The following is a 19,503-nucleotide window of genomic DNA, read 5'->3' on the forward strand; positions in this document are numbered from 1 at the left end:
CTCATAAGACAGAGAGATGGAGACAGACGTGTTCAGCATGGAAGCAGGCCAGGGGGAAAGCCAAAAGCTCAGGGGTCTCCTTTTCCAACAAAAGCAACAATACCCTCAAATGCCTGGGTCCGTCAAGTTTTTATTAGATTCCAAAACCAATCTCCTTGTATTTGTGTTGGGCAACACTGCAATGAATCTAACACAATTCCTTCTTTCTCAAGATACCTCTTCCAACCACTGTTACACACACACACACACACACACACACACACACACACACACACACACACACACGATTTTAGGGAAGCTATTATCTAATGCTGCAGTCTGCCAGCCTAGCCAGTACCTGACCCTCAGTTGGTTTCTCATTTCCAGTATTCTTCCTTTGCCACACCAGATGTGAAGTTCCACCCCACAGGGTGACCTGGCAAAATTCAAACCTCTCAGTAGCCAAAAGAAATGACTGCTCTTCTTTCCAGTTCCAGACTTTTCCCTAACATTCTTATATGTTCTTCCCTCAGTTCTCCCAGGCACCTCCCTCATACAACCCTCACTCCCTTTTTCCTGTGGAAAAATTACCCAAGGAATATTTATGTACAGCAGAGCCAACCTGCCCTCAGACAACCCGCCCCAAGAACTACCCATGACACACCACAGTGAATGTGACTGGAGACTTGGCCGTGGGCTCTCCACCCCCCTTTCTCCAGGCCCCTTCAGTATTAGCCCAACAGGCCAGCTCCACGGTGGGCCAGTTACTGCCCTCCCCTCACTTTGCGTCACACACTGTTTATCACTTCTTTCTCCATCCTGATTACATCTTCCTCCTCCATGCCCCATAGTTCTTGTTTGTACTCTGGACTGAGGGAGGTAGAGAAGAAAGTGTTAATGATTTGGGTGAATCTGGACAGTTACTGAAATTGCCAAATACACAATGAAAGATATTAAATGCAAAACCATGCTTGAAACTTGACAATCATGCCCCACGGTTCATTACATACTTTGTGGCTCCCAGAGCAAAATGAAAATGCAGGATTTCCTGTTCAAAAAAGCAGAAAAAGAAAAAGTGCCAAAGGAACTGAAATATAAAATGCTTTCTTTTCCTTTCCTTTCTTTTCTCTTTTGCAGTTTCTCTAAGACTGTCATGGTGTTCTCTGTTTGCTCAGAGAGCATGGACCCTCACAGGCACAAGGTGGGGACTCTGTACTGCAGCTCTGTGCATGTGTGTTCTCGGCCACCAACCGCAGGGCTCCCTTTTTGACAAGGCATCAAACTAACATGCTGTGCCCTGGCCGGGGCAGGGAAGTCAGTCTTCTTTTTCCCATCAACTCACTGCCCAAAGCACAGACCAATGACCCTCAAAGACTTGCACGCTCCAAGCCAAGAAGCATTCGGTAACTGAGGCTCCCGTACTCCCAACCTCAGAAGACAGTGGCCCTGACCATAGCCGTGCCCATGTCCTCAGAAGTGTTCGATGCCAAGTCTACCAAATATATGACTCAGGATGCTGTTGGAACGTATCCATCAACACAGGGCAGGTAAAAGAGTAAACGAGAGGAAAAGAATGGCCTTCAGGTTGCAAAACTCCCTACTTGGGCTTAGTCCCACTGCAGCTTTTCTTGCCAGTCTAGCTGACCCACCCACCACTGGGGTCCGTTCTGTCTGAAATTTGGAATATCCTACAGAAAAGTGGAAAGAAAAAAGGGTGGGGCAGAGTTTACTACAAAAGTGTCCCACGGATCACACTGAAATGTTCTGTTACCACAGAACACCTGAGGGTGATTCATTTCATGCTGTATTAACATCAACATTTTATCTAAAAGGTGAAAATATTTTTCCAGTATGCTCTTTTTTTTTTTTTTTTTTTTGAATACTGAGTGAAATAAGCCACAGGCTCGCTTACTGTGCTTCTGATGTCAGCATCAGGCATGCTTCGCGCTCTGAGTTAGACTGCACATTGACTATTTAATTGCTTGGTAATGGGAATTTCTGGACCACAGGACAGAACGAGGAGGTGCGGGGGTGGGGTGAGGGGTGGACAGAAAGGGACAGAGAGAAAGGATTTCACCGGACTATTTCTTATATAAGTCAGTGTCCGAATTGTATTTCGCTATTATGCTCTCTGTTGGAATTCAATCTTGCAAATATTGTGGGCCCCAGAGCTAGAAGCGTGCCTCTCCAGCCTTGCGGCAGACAACAACAGAGTGTTCTCCCCGGCCGTCACTGAGAACCCGCAGGACGGACTCGGGCTCCCCACGCACCAAGGAGAGGGGCGGCCCTTTCCTGATGAACTCCTCGTGCCTTGGATTTCATTAAGCTTACACGAGAAGCGAGCTCCTAGACCTCACTCAAATCGAGCCTTGTCTTTTACCTTATTAGGGAAACAGAAAAAGGAAGCTATTTCTCTAAATAGATCACAGAGACATGCATATAATAAGTGCTTCAAGCGGAGGATTTGCATATGGTCCTAGTTTCACTCCCGTCAGCGCACACATGAAGCTGTCTTCTAGGCGAGAGGACACTGATGGAAGCTGGCATCTTTAAAGAACAATGGCCTTGGTTTTTTATTGGCCTCTTGATCATTTTTAAAAATATGTATCTCGTTAGAGATGTAGAGATGTTTTTGATCCATGTTGAAATTTTCTTAAGGATCACCCAAAAATAGCTTTTATGGGAAGAAAAAAGGCAACGTGACCCACTATAAAAAGTTTATGAATAATTACACTTATCGGACTTCTAGTAGTATTTCTAGAGGTTTTTTTTTTTTTTAAACTCTAAAGTAATTATTTAATTAGCTTTTCTGTGTTATAAAGCTCTAAAGAGATGGTTAACACCTGATGAACAGTAACCAGATAAAGGATTTCAAACACACATTTGATGGAAAATGTTTTTCTCTGTTTCTCCCAGGTTGTAAGACATAATTCTTCCTGTATTATCCTGTCAGTAGGCAAATGAGAACTGGGAGAGAGATGATTAGTATAAATTTTTTTCCTAGATATTAAGAAAAATGTTTGCTTTCACTTCTAGGTATTGAGGAAATAAAATGAAACTTTTTTCTCACTATTACACCTCCAATCTGATTCTCCAGAAGAATTCACTATTTAACAAAGAAATTAACTTTGCAGTTATAATGCTACTTTGAGTATATATATACAAATTAATAGTATAGATTATATTTACATATTTAAATCTGATTTTATTAATAAATTTAATTAGTTTTTTAAACTAAAAGCAAATTCTCTAAACAGTTACAGGCTTTCAGAAGAATGTCTTGTTATAAACCTATTTTTGTTTTTCTCAGAGTTCAAGGATAATATTTTTTAAATATCTATTAAAAATGCAGACTTTGTATATAATAAAAATTACAATATAGTCTATAAATTAACTTCTCAGAACTCTTATCAGACATGTAATTATTATAAATATCTTGAAAGTCTGGCAGAAAATACAGCATGCCTGTAATGGTAACGCACTTTTTTAAGGGAAAATCTCTTAGCTTACATTTTTGGGAACCACAAAGTTAATGGCTTAATTTGTTTAACATCTGTGTCCTCTCTCCCACCCTTCCTCCCTCCCACCCTTCCTCCCTCCCTCTCTTTCCTTTTCAAAATAAAGGCAATACTTTATACACATGCTCTTCTTCCTACTACAATTAACATTCAATATAGATACACTTCTTGAAAACTAGTAACATATGACACATGGGCATGTACCTATTTGCTTATTACCTCATGAAGCTGCTTCCTTCCCAGTTCCCAGTCCAGCTATTTCCTTCCTAGAGACACCCTTTTGAACTCCTGTTGAAATTATTGCATGTTTGGCCTAGAAGAATTCCCAATCAATAATTTGGCTTCACGATATTATCAGGAAGAAATCTAATTTACTTTAGAAATTAGTATTCTTATCTTTCCATCAAATTATAAGCCCCACAAGTATTCTCTGAAGCCAAAATGAAATCTTATCCATAAAAATCTGATCTTAAATTCTGAAAATAAGAATGGGTTACTAATGCATGATAGACGCTGTGTTTATTGAGCCTCTGTGGCGTCTAGAGCTCTGTTTTGGGAAACATGGAGAAATGACGAAGAAAGAGAAGCTATTCTAATTCTTAAAAGGGGTTAGGTTTGAATACTATGTAAAGGAAGATGCTGAATAAATAAGACACTGGTAGAAAGGATCTAGAGAGGCAAAAATAAGACGTAACTTTAATTTTTACGACTAGTGAGTGGACTGCAACATGAAATAGTAGGAAGCAGTAAGTAGGAGAAAATTATGACTTTAGGACCAACATACGAATGCAGGCAGCAAAGGGACTAACAAATGAGGTTTAACTGGAGGTGACTAAAGAAGAAAATGTGAAAAGAAGATGAGGTCTTATAACTGAGGGTGTTGTTGTAGGCAGACTGCAAGCATGAGAAGGTGGTGGAAACCATGGAAGGCATATCTCCCCAGAGACCCATAAGAGGGGTGCAAGTTACAGCCCAAAGGTTAAGAGGGAAACTCTAAGCTCAATAGTGGAAGGAATGAAGAGGAGCCCAGAAACAGGGTCAATGTTAGACAGCTTTGGGGAGGGTTTGGTCAACAGATCAGAAATGTTTAGAATAGAACTAAAGCAGAAAACTGAGAAGAGATAAGCAACAGGATTAGAGCTAAGCCTGCATCGCGCATTTGATTCAAACTCCTGTTCCAGGAATCTGATTCAACACGTGAAAGAAAAATGACAAAACAAAAAGTCAGTGATCAAATACAGAACGCTACTCTCTGTGACTTTCCTAGTAAGAAATAATCCACTGACGTTTAATCCTTGGAGATATATTAAGCATCTATTTCAAATGGAATAAAAGAGAGGAAGTCATAGGTAATATTTGGCAGTTCTTACATTTGATACTATTTGCAAACCTGAGCTTACATAGAAAAAAATTCTTTGATTTTGGAAGTTTGTTATACTTATTTTGATAATTCTCAAATTATCATTTTTTGCTACTTCTTATGTTAACCACAAGCAATAGGTTGAGGAAGATATAGTTCATTTAGGCCCAAGGAAATAACCTGCCTTTTATTGATGTACAGATTTTTCATTTTCAATATCACTAATCATTCACCAGACTGAGGCTCTACTGCTCGTCTAGAAATTGCTCCGGGAGAAATTCACCTGCTATTTCAAGCGCACTGTTTCCTTCACATTAATTTCCTCTTTAGAGCCCTCATTTGTTCATGCTTCCCTCAGTTCTTCGCCTTCACACCTACAATTATATTCCGCATGCTGCCTGTAATTATCTTGCCCCTATCAGAATCCGCATGGTTTCCCACCCTTCAGAGCCACACGAGCATACTTGAGATTATAATTACAGTCTTGTATTTTTGTTCAGCAATTTAAAAATGTCTAAGAGCAATGAACCTTTTGCCAACAGAGATTCTGGAACCTACTCTATATAAGTGGCTCTTTATCTATGGAGGTTTTGACCTCTTTTAAAACTGGTAAATGTCTCTTTTCTCTAGTAAAACACACACATGCACACGAACACACATTTTCATGCGCATTTAAATTACTTCAGTAAAGTATGTATGTTTACACCCTTGTGTAACCTGAGGATCACAGGCCATTACAGAACTACTACACTGGAGGCTTTCCAGGTTGGAAAAGACAAACTTCTCTATGTCCCATATTACAAGAAGTCTCATAATAAGGCAAAGTATCTTATTAGACGAAGCTCGTGTCCATGGGTAGCATCCTTCATTTCTGTCTTATTTCTAAATTTTAACACCACCAAACTATGGGAAGTTTAGAACATTCTATGCTTTTACTTTCCTCTGTGTCATTTCCCAATGCGTGCTATGTCTTCTTCCCTCACTACCTCTTACCTCAAAAAGATAGCTTCCACATCACTCATCCTCCAGTATCGCCAAAAGTCTTCATGATTCTACATCTGATACATGTATTTTGGTCTTTATTTGATTTGATTCTGCAATAGATTCAATGTTGTTGCCCATCACCTCAAATTTTAATTACTCTCCTTTCTTGGCTCCTATCACCCCTCACTTTGTTTTTTCTTCCCCCTTATCAGCTGCTTCTCTGCTTCCACACAATTTCATTTGTTTATTTCAAGTAATACATGTAAAATTTCCCCAGGTGCTCATAGATCTGTTTATTACCCTGCAACCTCTTCCTACCTAATCCATCCTAATCACAGCTTCACAGTAAGGACCCCCATCTTATTTTCTATCCAACCCTGAATTTTTCTGAGCTATATGCACATATATTCAAATTCCCCCTAAATATTTGTTGTATATCTAAATTAGTCAAGTTGAACTTAATGAATGATCTTTTGGACCTATATCTAAATGTTGTTCAATTATGCCAAATCAGTGGATTTCACTCCACAAAGTAGAAGCCAAGGGATTATTCTTGGGACCCTGATGTCTTAGCCTGGGTTCCACCAAATGCTGAGCTTAAAGCCAAGAGTTCTGTGCTACTGCTTGATTAGTAAGGGCAGTCGTAAGAAGCTACATTAAAAGACAAGGGATGTGGGACAGAAATGAGTAAGAACCAATATGAAGATGCATACTATGTGCCACTAATTCTTCCCAGACAACTCCTGCTAGTAGACATATAAACTGCATTCCAAGACCATTTAATCAGAAAGAAAAAGGGGCAAAATTTTATCCACTAAATCTACTTTTCTGAGGGTCAAAGAAACCAGACCTCTAATCTGGCTGAGATTAAGTTTGCAAGGATGGGAAACATAAATTCTGCTTTTTGGGTCACTGGAAGGGTGGTAAGAAGAATCAACCCAAATTCCGTTTCTCTCCTTGGTTCCCACACCTCAGTGTTTTAGCTTTTGCAGACACAGTATTGTCTATCAGCTGATGGTTTATGACTTAATCCCACTGAGAATTGTTCTCAATCTGGCACTTTAACGGGCCATTCTGATGGTGGTAGGACAGTAGATTCTGGGGACATAGATGTCACATTTCTATTTTCATACAGTGTGTCCCCAGCTCTCACACACTGTTGTGTGGGCAAAAATATCAACAGATCAGTCATTCCATAAGTCTTTAGATACAGCTGAGAGACTGAATATACAAATGAACATTGTAAGACTATACAGAAAAGTAGAGCACTTGCTCACATCCAAAGTGCCCAGTCCAGTTTAGCTAAACCAGGGCCTCTGCAGCAAGTAGCTCAAAGTGCTTAGGGCTTCATCAGTAAGTGCCAGCTTCCTTAGCTTTTGCCCCAACTTCCACCTTAGGATGAACTAGAGACAGCCAAAGATGCCACCCCGACTAATCACATCGGATGACCACTTCTAGTTAACCAGCTTCCAACTTTCCCATGTCAAAAACTTCCCATCAGGGTAAACCTGAAGCCGTTTCCTTCTAGGCTATAAACCTTCTACACTCCCTTCTCTGCCTTTGAGTGTTGACCAAATGCAAGTGAAACTGGATGATTCCCTTGCTACAGCAACCTCTGAATAAGTGCCCTTTGCTAATCACTGTTCAGAACCAAAAAATCCTTAGGTATGAGTTTGGTTAAAAAAAAAAAATTACATGTAATCAATATTTGTTTGGCTATGTGAAAGAAAACAGAAAATGAACAAAAAGAATAGCTATTCACTCGTAACAATGAAAACATGACTGAGAACAGGAAATAGAAGTTGGGGAAGTAAGATACTTGTATAATTATGAAAATGTGTGAGTATAAAAACAATAAGCTTATCTAAATTAAACTCAAACTTCTAATGGTGGATTAAACACAATTTCCAGGTAGGGAACAGGAAGATTAAAGGGAATTTTGAGAAAACTGATGACCAGAGAAAACACAGAACTCATTAATCATGGAGACTCATTATGACTCAGGTCACCTTAGAAAGAGAGCATGATTTTCTCAAAAGAATATGAACTTTGGCATGAATCCTGACTCCGAACCAACATTTATTAAAACTGCTTTCATCCCTAATAAGTTAAGGAAACACTGGGCTGGTTATTAAACATGGTTCTATATTTAACTGGCAAAACAGATCCGTCACACTCCCGTTGATATACAGAGAGTATAATCCAACACATTGCTTGTTTACTATCTTTTTAAAATACTGATAAGAAAAAAATCTCAGCTCTTCAATATTTTTGTCTAAAAATTAAATATTTACCTCTTGACTTTATTATGAGGGTGAATATTTCATAATGAATGTAAAACACCTGCACTTAATGTTAGTTTCTACCTCTGCAAAGACACCAACAGATTTTAATTCACCTACATATGATTGGTTTTGAGTTAAGCTCTATGCACTCCAAGTGGCACTCAGTTAATACTACTGTAAACTCCACCACCAAAGTTCTTCTTTCTTGCCATAAAGCATTTTTAAAATAACACAGATGAGAGAGTAGTTAATTTTAACTTGAGAAATTAGCCAAGGTTTCACAAGGTTTCACAAAGAATTTTAACTGGATCTTGAAAAATCAGGGCAATGTTAATAGATGAAGCTTTTAGGAAAGAACATTTTTGGCAGAGGAATTAGAAATTGGTAAGAAACAGAGACTTGAAAGTGCAGTCTAAAAGCACAGTTCAAAAACGATTCTTAATAGTATCATTAGATTATAGGATGTGTCTGTTGTCTAAGATGGAAGCAGATATGAATGGTTTTGGGAAAAACCACTTAATTAGGGATCATATTAGGAAGGGAAATGAGGTTTTTAGGAGTCTTCTAAAGGAAAAGGGGATGCTGTGAGTTTCTAAAACATTCACACACGTTTTTGTGTGTTTTTGAAAGACAATCCACACAACCATATGTTCAACATAATAAAGGGAAAAGAACTGGGAATTAGGTGATCACAGAGTGTGAATAAAAAATTTCAGTCTTAAATAAGTATGAGTTAAAAAAAAAAATTTAAGCGGAGAAACTTAAACGATAGTTTGTATAAACCTGCCCTGAAGACTGAAACTACAGTTTTAATCTAAATGAGCTAAATTAATAAAACCATGTATTGGTTTGGTTCTTTCATTCGGATCTCAAAGAATCTCTTGAAATGTTTTTCAACCAGAAATACATGAATCCAGAAATATATGAATCCAAATAATTAGAGCCAATGATTAATCTCATTAATCTCATGGATCCAAGTAACTTCCACAAGTTATTACTTCGGTGCCCTGGGAGGAGTCAGCACTGATTGGACATTCAGGATGACAGAAATGTCCTCCAGCGCAGTATCTGTAGGAAATTATTCTGCCTGACTAATTTTCTTTCAAAGACTGTTATGCATCCTATTTCATATATTGATATGAAAATGACTGAAGATACCAGCTTCAGTTTGTCTGTATTTATGAATGGCCGTTGTTATTCACGTGTGCACGGCCTCATTCTCCTAACTGTGTGCTCTTCCGCTTACGTCTCTGCTGCGCTGGACAAAGTGGTTCAGATGCTGGAGGGCACCCGACTTTGCCTGTGACTGTGCTCCCCTGTCTCGACAGCTGCCACAGACTACAAAGAGCATCATCTCAACCAGTTAAACCCCACAGAAGACCTGTTGCTTTACTGGGCTTTGTTTTGTTAGCTTATTTAGTAAGGTTGAAATCTTAAGGAAAATGAACAGCGTCTTCTGAACCATCTGTTTTGCTTTAACTTTGCCCTGATCCCAACTTTATATTCGACATCTTCAAAATTTTGATGAGACTCGTAAGTTTCTAAACATATTGAAGGAAATATCCCTGCTACCAAGAGAAGAGTGTCACAGCTGTACAACTGTATGGTGAGTCAGACATCAAAGGAAGCCGAACCGGGAAGACCTTCAGAGTCCAGGATTTGATTCAGGGCTAAGTTTATGATAGTGACAAGATGAGAATTTAATGCCTATATGTATACACTTAACTATAGCCTTTATGGTTTCCTTTTCCCCCGGCTATTATTTCACGCCAATATAGCGATTATTCTAAAGAACAGCATAACCATTGTGATAGGATGAATTATTATTAAAATAAACTATCAATTCCAGGATGGGAAAGGCTATTCATTGAGAGGGACTGTGTGAAAAAATAGTCCCAGCTGGACCATTGTGTTGATCTGCATGAATTCAATAGGTTCTAACCCTGAAATGACCGATGTCCCTGTTTTTCTTTCTTTCTTTTTTTTAAATGCTTCAAGGCTGTCTTCCTTTACTGCTTTTCATGTCAAAAATATCAGAAAGAACCCCCAGAGGCACTGGCACCACCAATATACACAACTGCAATTATCAAAATATATCTGAAGAACTCTTATTTCTGTTGCTCTCTGGAGTCACATATAGGCAATTGGGTGTCAAATCCAATATCCTGATTCAATGGGTAAAATAATACGTGTGGAATTAAGAATCACATTCTGTTCCTGACTTTCCTAGGAACACAATGGGTATCTGGAGAGGAATTTTCAAAATTAAATAGTAACCCAATTTTCCCCATCTCTCCAGTAAGAATATAAATAATAATATTTGCATGACTGCAAATGTTAACTATGCTAAGACATACAGTCAAAGGGATATAAGCAAAAGTACTTAGGCTAAATTATTCTGAGGTGGTAAAAAATATTATTCTTTGCCATGCCAATGAGAAGGATGATCTGTCTAAGAAAATGTCCTTCCTGTTGTTTAGAACTAGGTTTCGGCTGCCCTTTTCACTCTCTCCCCTTTGGAGACCGCCCGCACTCTGTCTATGGAATATGTATCTAGTTTTACCTTAACCTGAGCACCCAGTTCCCACACCTCTTTCCTTGCCTTTCTCTTGCCTTATACTCTATGCAGTATGTATGTATCTCTCTAAATAAATCTACCTTAACTCAATGGTGGCTCGCACTTGAATTCTTTCCTGCACGAAGCCAAGGACCCACGCTGGGCGGGGCACGTCCCAGGGGCTCAACCGAGACCTGGGACTCGGCCCTCCTTATGCCCACATCCGTTTTCCTGCATCATGTCTCTGGCGCCCAACGTGTGGGGCATTTACATAAAAAAAAACAGGGCTCAAAGGGCATAATCTCGATCCGCCTACTAGGTTACGGCTCCCCTCTCTTCGCAGGGTGGCAGGGGGTTTCTCCCGCGCCGTGCAGATTCAAGTAGCCCTTAGGTGGTGGCTGACGCTGCCTGCAGGATCTGGCAGAGACCAGCTCTCTAGCCGTGAAGGAGCCCACCGAGCCCAAGGCTTTTCTTCTCTGGATCTTTTCTTTCTCTCCTCTATCGCTCTGTCTCTTTGGACTCGAGAAGATCCACCAAGGTGACCCCTCGGACGTCCAAATTAAGACCATGTGGCAAGTAATTGGCAACCTGATTGGGTGAGCTTCTCCTCCATGGCTCTTTGAGCCCAATTCTACCTCTCTGAATGGTGTTGGTCTGGTTCCGGGATGCCGGAACTGCGAAAGGGGGCCCAAACTGGGGGACTCCGGGAGTTCCCCTTTAAATATGTGTGGCCCGGCCCTCCCCGAGTGCTCTCGGGGCATACAGCCTCATTGCATCCGTAGGTGGGAGTCACAGGCGGGCATTCCCTTTGTGGATCGCAGGTTTTGCACCCCTCTGAAGGAGAGTTACCAGCGAGTACGCTGTTCATGGGCTGCAGGTTTTCACACCTCTTGGTGGGGTCACAGGTTTTCGCACCTCTTGGTGGGGTCACAGGTTTTCGCACTCCTCGGCAGGGTCGCAGGTTCTAGCACCCTTCAGCAGGGTCGCAGGTTTTCACACTCCTCAGTGGGGTCGCAGGTTTTAGCACCCTTTGGTGGGGTCGCAGGTTTTAGCACCCTTTGGTGGGGTCGCGGGTTTAAGCACCCCTGAGCGAGAGTTGCTGGCAAGTGCTGTCCACAAGTCGCAGTTTACAGTGCCCCTGAGTGGGAGCCGCAGGCAGACGCTCCCTGAGTGGGCCTACGGATCTCTGGTCTAAGAGGCATTGTGGCTAGAGCATTCCTTTTCGTTCTAGATTTCCACCTTTCATCGCTATTTGTTTCTCTTTCACAAAACGTAATTTGCTTAGTTGATTCAGGACCTAGGTCTCCTTCCCTCTAAAAGGTTTAGACTCTGGGACTCTAGTCACTTTTCCTCCCTCTGGCCCTTGCTCCTTTCCTTAACTAGTCCAAGGGAGCCACCTCAGGCTCACGGATAGGACATCCTAACCAAAATGGGGACAACTACACGTATCCCAAAGGACGCCCCGCTAGGATGCATATTAGTAAATTGGAAAAAGTTTAAAAAGGATAGTTTGAAAAAAAAAATCATTGTCCTTTGTAATACTGCATGGCCCCAATACAAACTAGGGGACCAAGAGGTCTGACCAAAGAATGGATCATTAAATTACAACACTACCTTGCAGCTAGGCCTATTTTGTAAAAGAGGAGATAAATGGGGGGAAATTCCATATGTCCAAATGTTCCTGGCCCTATACCAAAACCCAGGTCTAAGGAACGCCTGCCAAATATTCCTGCCCTGCATCCCCTCTAATCATCTCCTCCCACAGGAGCTTGATATTCTAGATGACCCCCTTATGAGTCCAGCTCCCCAAGGCCCACAGCCAGAAGTTCCTACTTCCCCCAGCTCTGAGGGGGAACAGTCTTCCCCAGCATCTCCCTCACTGGAGGAAAGTCCTGCTGGTACTGCTCAAAGTGGGGCCACCTACCAACCTCCCACTACCAAACACTGCCCCTCAAGGGAAGTGCCAGCCGGAGATGGGGGAACAATCAGAGTTCACATCCCCTTTTCTATGGCTGATTTGGCTACTTGCAAGGAGAAATTTGGACGTTTCTCCGAGGACCCTAGTAGGTTCATGGAGCAATTTGCCAGGTTGACAATGGCCTGGAGAGACCTACAGGTCCTCCTTTCAACCTGCTGCACTTTCGAGGAAAAAAGCCAGATCCTCAGTGCAGCCCGGGCGTATGCTGATGAGCTGGCTGCCCGCAACCAGGGACACATAATCTAGCTTACTGGGGGGGATGCAATCCCTGGCCAAGACCCCCACTGGATCTACCACCAGGGAGGTAGACGGCTTGAACGCAGAAACCATATGGTAACTTGCCTCATAGAGGGGATGAAAAAATGTGTTGTTAAGCATGTCAACTATGACAAAGTCAGGGAAGTAACACAGGGAAGAGATGAGAACCCAGCCCTTTTCCAGGGCCGCTTAGTGGAGGCCTTTAAAAAGTATATTAATATTAACCCCGAAGCCCCTGCAGGGGAAGTCCTGGTAAATACCCATTTTATCACTCAGTCGGCCCCAGACATCAGGAGACAATTACAGAAGGCAGCTCTGGGACCCCAGACCCCCATGAATCAGCTTGTGGATCTGGCGTTTGGGGTATTTAACAGTAGAGACAGGGTTGAAGAGGCAAGAAGGATCCAGGGACAACAGTGAAAGGCACAATTCCCAGCGGCTGCCCTAACCCCTGCGCCACCTCAGGGTTACCCTCCCTCAAGAAGACCCATGGCGAGGACAGGATCCAGGGTGCCTGGATCAGAGTCACTGTCTTGCCAGAAAGGGACCTGTTTCAAGTGCAGCCAGGAGGGCCACTGGACAAATGAATGCCCCATGTATGGCGACGGTCCACGGGGACCCTGCCCGATAAGCAAACAAAAAGGCCACTGGAAGTGCGACTGCCCCCAGTCCTGAAGGGGCCTTGGGGCTCCCAAACCTATGATGGCCGAGATGACTGAAGACTGATGGGGCCCGAAGCCTTCCATGGCTCCCATAGGACACCTGGCCATTTCTCTGGAGGAGCCTCGGGTAACCCTTGATGTGGCAGGTAGAAAAATTGTTTTCCTATTAGATACAGGAGCCGCCTACTCTGTGCTGACTGATTTCCCTGGACCCTTGTCCTCCCTATCCTGTGTAATAATGGGGATTGATGGAAAGCCCCAAACCAAGCAATTCACCCATCCCTCCCCCTACTTAGCTGCCTGCTAGAAAATTTTACCTTTGCACATAAGTTTCTGCTCATGCCTGAGTGCCCCATCCCCTTGTTGGGAAGGGGTTTACTCACTAAATTCCAGGCAAAAATTCTAAAACTCCTAGAAGCAGTCCAGCTTCCCAAAGAGGTTGCAGTCATACACTGCAGGGGTCACCAAAAGGGCGAGTCTTCCCTTATCAAGGGAGATGCCCTCACAGCCAAGGCTGCCAAAGCTGCAGCCAGAGAACAGCCGGCCTTACAAGCTGCAGGTCTCCTACCTGAGGACCAGCCTCTCCCAGGGGCACCGTCCTCTACACCTGAAGAGGTCGAATGGGCTAAACACAGGGGGCTAGAGAAGAATCTCTTGGGGTGGCTGACAAAAGACAATAAGCTCCTTATTCCTGGGGATAAACAATGGGAAATAATTAAGCATCTCCACGAGTCCACCCACCTAGGGCGGGACTCCATGCTTAGACTAATTTCTCAAGTGTTCCTAGGCAAGGGGCTGTCCCAAACGATTAAGGAAGTCACTAGGGCCTGTGAACTTTGTTTCTGCAATGACCCAGGGAGTCACCCTATATCCCCACCTCTACTCCAGCCCATACAACATCGGGGAACTTACCCAGGGGAAGACTGACAAATGGACTTTACCCAGATGCCCCCTTGTAAGGGATGGAAATACCTGTTGGTATTCATAGACACCTTTACAGGATGGGTAGAAGCTTTCTCCACCAAAACAAAAACAGCAAGAGAAGTGTCAAAATTTCTGCTCAAAGAAATAATCCCAAGATTTGGGCTACCAAAAAGCTTACAGAGTGATAATGGATCCTCCTTCCCTGCCAAGGTGACTCAACAGGTTTCCTCTGCTCTGGGTATTAACCATCGCCTCCACTCTTCCTGGAGGCCCCAGTTCTCAGGCCAGGTGGAAAAAGCAAATCATGTTCTAAAGAGAACACTTGCTAAGCTATGTCAGGAGACTTCAGAAACCTGGGTCCCCCTCCTCCCTATAGCCCTTCTAAGAATAAGAACGGCCCTTAAGGGAATTTTAAAACTTAGCCCATTTGAAATGATATATGGAAGGCCCTTTTTAACTTCAGATTTCCTGTTTGATGAGGAAACTCATAGAAACCTGCATGCATTAAAAAAGCAAGAACCGTTGTGGAAACTTTTGGTTCAAAGCTGTTTCTCCAAAATAATATTTTATATGCTTCAAAACTGCTTAGAGACTAGATCCTAAATGTTCTCATCACAAAAAAAGAAATAAGTACATGATGAAATAGATGTGTCAGTTAAAGCTACTGGTGGCAATCATATTGCAATATGGAAATGTATTGAATCATACCTTAAACTTATGTAATGCTATATGTCAATTATATCTCAAAAAAAAAAAAAAAAGAAAGAAAGAAAAACTAATGTAAGCAATTGTGTCATCAAAATCTCAAAACCTGGCATGGAATTTTTCAATATTATTAGTGGCCACATTTTTTAATAAACTAATATTACATAAAAGATTAATTTCAGGGTAATTCTCCATATTCAAGGAAACAATAGTAGTATTTATTTAAAGTTTGGGAAATACTGAACTAAAGAGGTATCTATTTACTATCATATAAGAAGGAAAACACTATGAATGAATTTGCCCTTTAAGCTTCAGTATTCGGTTTTATCTTCTACATTCTGGGTTTATCACTTACTCCAACTACAATTACCCAGTTAAATTGCTAAGTGCTGATTAGAATCACTCAAAAAAAAAGTATATATATATAAAAAACTTGGTTACTATTCTTTACACAAAGCATTTGTATCATTCAGGGTATATGGAGCGGGTGGGTGAGGAGCTACTAACACCCTCGGGGACAGGGGTGGGAATCAGTGTAACTGGAACCCAGGAGCTGGGGCGATCAGCAGTCCTCCCAGATGGATGCTGGGACCAGTGAGAGAGAGAGACTGTCCTGGTGGAGCTGAGACCCTGGAAGAAGGGAAAGACAAAGGAAACCTGGTCCTTGTCTTCCTCAAACCCTGCAATCTTCCACTAAACCCAGTCAGAAGCCAGTGAGCCATCATGCCTGGAAACCACACTTTTCAGAGGTCAGCTCCTAAGACGCCGGCAGGAATAAACCTGAGAACAACTGACTAAAGAACAGTGCTCATCACATAAATGGGACATTGCTATCTATCCTAACCAGACAAACAGAATATTAGAAGAATAGTAAGCCTAAAGGATCCATTTTAACATTCTCTAATAATAAAGTGCCAATTATCTAATGTTTTGAATTTTGCTTAATTCAGAACAGCCCTTTGATGATTCAGCCATGCTAATGTCCGTGTAAAAATGAAATTATATGAATGCCACATTTCAGGTACTCCAGTATGAAAAATATTCAACTCTCCCTTTAAATTAGAAGAACTATGTCAAATAAAACATAAGAAAGTAATTATAAAGTATTAGATCTTTCTTACAAAGGACACAATACTAAAATGTAATCATGTGATTCAAATGTCTGTCTTGCATATTTTAAGCAATCCACAGACTCTCTGAAACAACATCTCTTCATGAGAAAGAATTAGCTAAAGGTGTCTGAGAAAAAAAAAAAAAAAGTATCCAAGAGAAATGTAAGACTAGATTTTGGAAATATTCAAAGTAATAAAACACCCAGAAAACAGAACGATTTCTTTGTCAAGGAAAAGAAAAGAGAAAAATTCAAAAAACACAGCATGAAGGTTGTTTTCATTGCAGCAATCAAACTTCAATCTCAGGTGCAAAACTAATTAATCTTAACGATTGGTAACATAGAGAAAGAGAAATTCTCTGATGGCTAACTAGCATTAGTATCAAAATATAATGTATCAAAGTATAGCTGAAAATAAAGAAAACTGAAACATATTTTGAAACATTACTATATTATTATTTAAATTATCTGGGCAAATACTGTACTACTGATAAACTCAAGGTGTACTTTGGATGTCTCTGGACTCCACCAACCTAAAACTCCAAAATGAAGTTGTATTTGTCATGTTTCTTTTGGTAACAGGAAACACAATCTTCCACTAAGTTTCCTCCAATAACTTTTGGAAATTCTTGAAAAATGAATTGCATTAGTCCACCAGGAAGCTGTTTTTCACCCTCAAGAAACCTTGTTCAAAACGGTCACTTCTCTGGAGCTATGGTTTTCCCCGTGGGCTCTACGAGTGGACAATGAAGATGGCAAAATAGAATCACTTATCATCCCACAACTGGATTCATCAGGCTGCTTGCTGCTTTCACATTCCTTCTCCTACATTAATTCTCAAAAGACCCACTAAATCCAGTCAGTGCTTTACCAAAGATTTACAGAAGGCTTGGGGACATGAATGCAATAGAGCAGAGGACCACTTCAAAGGCGGTACTTAGCAGCACTGCTCCCAGCGTGAGCTCAGCACATCACTCAAAATAGCCTTCTGCCCAGGCTACCCCTCTTCTCAGGGCCGACCAGCCGTGATGCTCCAGAACTGGCTTATGTCCCACCACGTCACCTCCACCCAGAGCCAGGCCCCAAACCAGACGCAACACAATCCAGAGACGCTACTCAAGTCCACTTTGAAGACAGACCACGTTGCTGTGCAGAGTAATGTGATTCTTTATTGCTTGGAACACAGTGATCTCATTTTGTGATTTAAGCTTTATCTTTAACCAACAATCCACTGGAGTCTCCCCACCCCCTACCCTGCCCCCAAAAGACCAGTCTTCTTCTTCTAAGAGTAGTAGCAGTGACATCTTTAAATTAATTCCACATTTCTCACTTAGAGGCCTCCAGAAACATTAACCAGACTCAAAGTACCTCTTCATACAGGAAATCATATAGTTAAGTTTTTGTATGTACATTCTGTTTGGCCCTGCCCTAAAGCTGACACCGAGAATTATAGGGATTAATAATTCTTTTTTAAATTGAGCATTGTTCCTTACTACAGAGACATTTCCACATAGATATGATGCCAGTACAATGGACAAAAGAGTGACAGTTCAAGCTGTGGCTAAATTTTATTTGGATTTTCTGAGAATTTTTCTCAGGAGGTGACTCTTAAGACGGACCTGATGGGAAAAAGGAGCCAATTATTTGAAGATACGAGGGAAAATAAAACCATTCAGAAAGTGCAAAGGCTTTTGAATCAGGAATAAGCTTGCTACCAATGAAAAGCAGAAAAGGGAAGAAAAGGAAGGAAAAACGTGGTAAACAAACATGAAGTAAGAAACATATGCAGAAGATAAATGATACACAGGGCCTTGTACAAGTGTTTAGGAGTCTGATTTTGTTTCTTGTTTTTTCTAAGTGTAGGTGGAAGACACTGGAGGATTTTATGCAAGAGAGTTTAACAGCTTGATTCTCATTTTAAAATTATTACTCTTCCTGCAAAGCATGGATTGTGAGGGAAAAGCAATTAATTAAAATCCATTACATAACGTAAGGCGACAATGATGGATTTGGGGCTGTGTTCTGGAGGTAGAGCTGACAGCACTTGATGGAGTGACTGCAGATAGAACGTGAGAAGACTCAAGACTTTTTTTTGGTGTCTTTTTTTAGTATCTTTTATTTCTTTGCTTGTTTTGGGCTTGGGGATCTGGGTAGAACAGAGTCCAGTAGGAACAGGTTTGGGGAGTAGTATCAAGATTGCAGCTTTGATCTGTTTAGTTTGAGACGGCTTATTGAAATTCACGTCAAGACGTCAAGTAGCAGTTTGATACCGAGGAGAGATTTAAAACTAGAGGGATACAGTTGTGAGTCAATACAATACCCATGTTTAAAGCCAGAGAATTATAAAAGACTTTTTAGACAGAGTGTAGTTGAGAAGAGTGTAGTGTTTAAGACTAAACCTGAGGTCTTAAAATTAGATGTTACACGGACAGAGGAGGAGGACCGAGTAAAGCAGACTGAGCTGAAGTAGTGAGTTGGCAGGAGGAAAATCAGAAGACTGTGGACTTTTGAAAAGTACGGGGAGACATTTTAATAAGAATTAAATGATCAACTAAGTAGTTGCAAATATGACGAGGGAAGGAAAGTGATCATTTACTTTGGCAAAATGGAGTTCATTGATAACCTTGACAAGAGTCATTTCTAGGAAGTGTATGGGAACAAAGCCCAAATGGACTGGGTTGAGGAGATGCTAGAATCATCCTATCTACATATCCGGAGCTCCTCCTGATGGAAATTGCTTCATATCAAGTCTTTGTGAACAAGGTAGCTTAAAGCAACTCATGAGTAACTTACAAACCTGCCCTTATCCTCCATGACCAGAGATGATTGGGAAAAGAATTTGAGGTAGTTTGGTCCATTTTATGTAAAGCCCAATGATAAGAGACCAGATCAACCAGATCAATAAAATTGTGTGTCTGTGCCTGACTTTGAAGTGGAAAATGTAAACTATCAGTAGAAACTGAACTTACAACGATTCTCAGAGCAAGGCCTCAAGACTGGAGCTATGATGGGTCCTGAAGCAATTAACAGACATAAGCTATGAGTTATAAAAAAAGCCATTCAGGGCAGAGGATAAGATAACCACTTTTTAGCCCACAAAACCCACAGTGACTAGAACAGAGGTGAGATTAGCCAGAGTCAAATGTCCACAAACCTCTTGATGCTAATATCTCTAAGATGCC

This window comes from Camelus dromedarius, chromosome 7 (genome assembly GCF_036321535.1).
Source record: "Camelus dromedarius isolate mCamDro1 chromosome 7, mCamDro1.pat, whole genome shotgun sequence".
Classification (NCBI taxonomy): Eukaryota; Metazoa; Chordata; class Mammalia; order Artiodactyla; family Camelidae; genus Camelus; species Camelus dromedarius.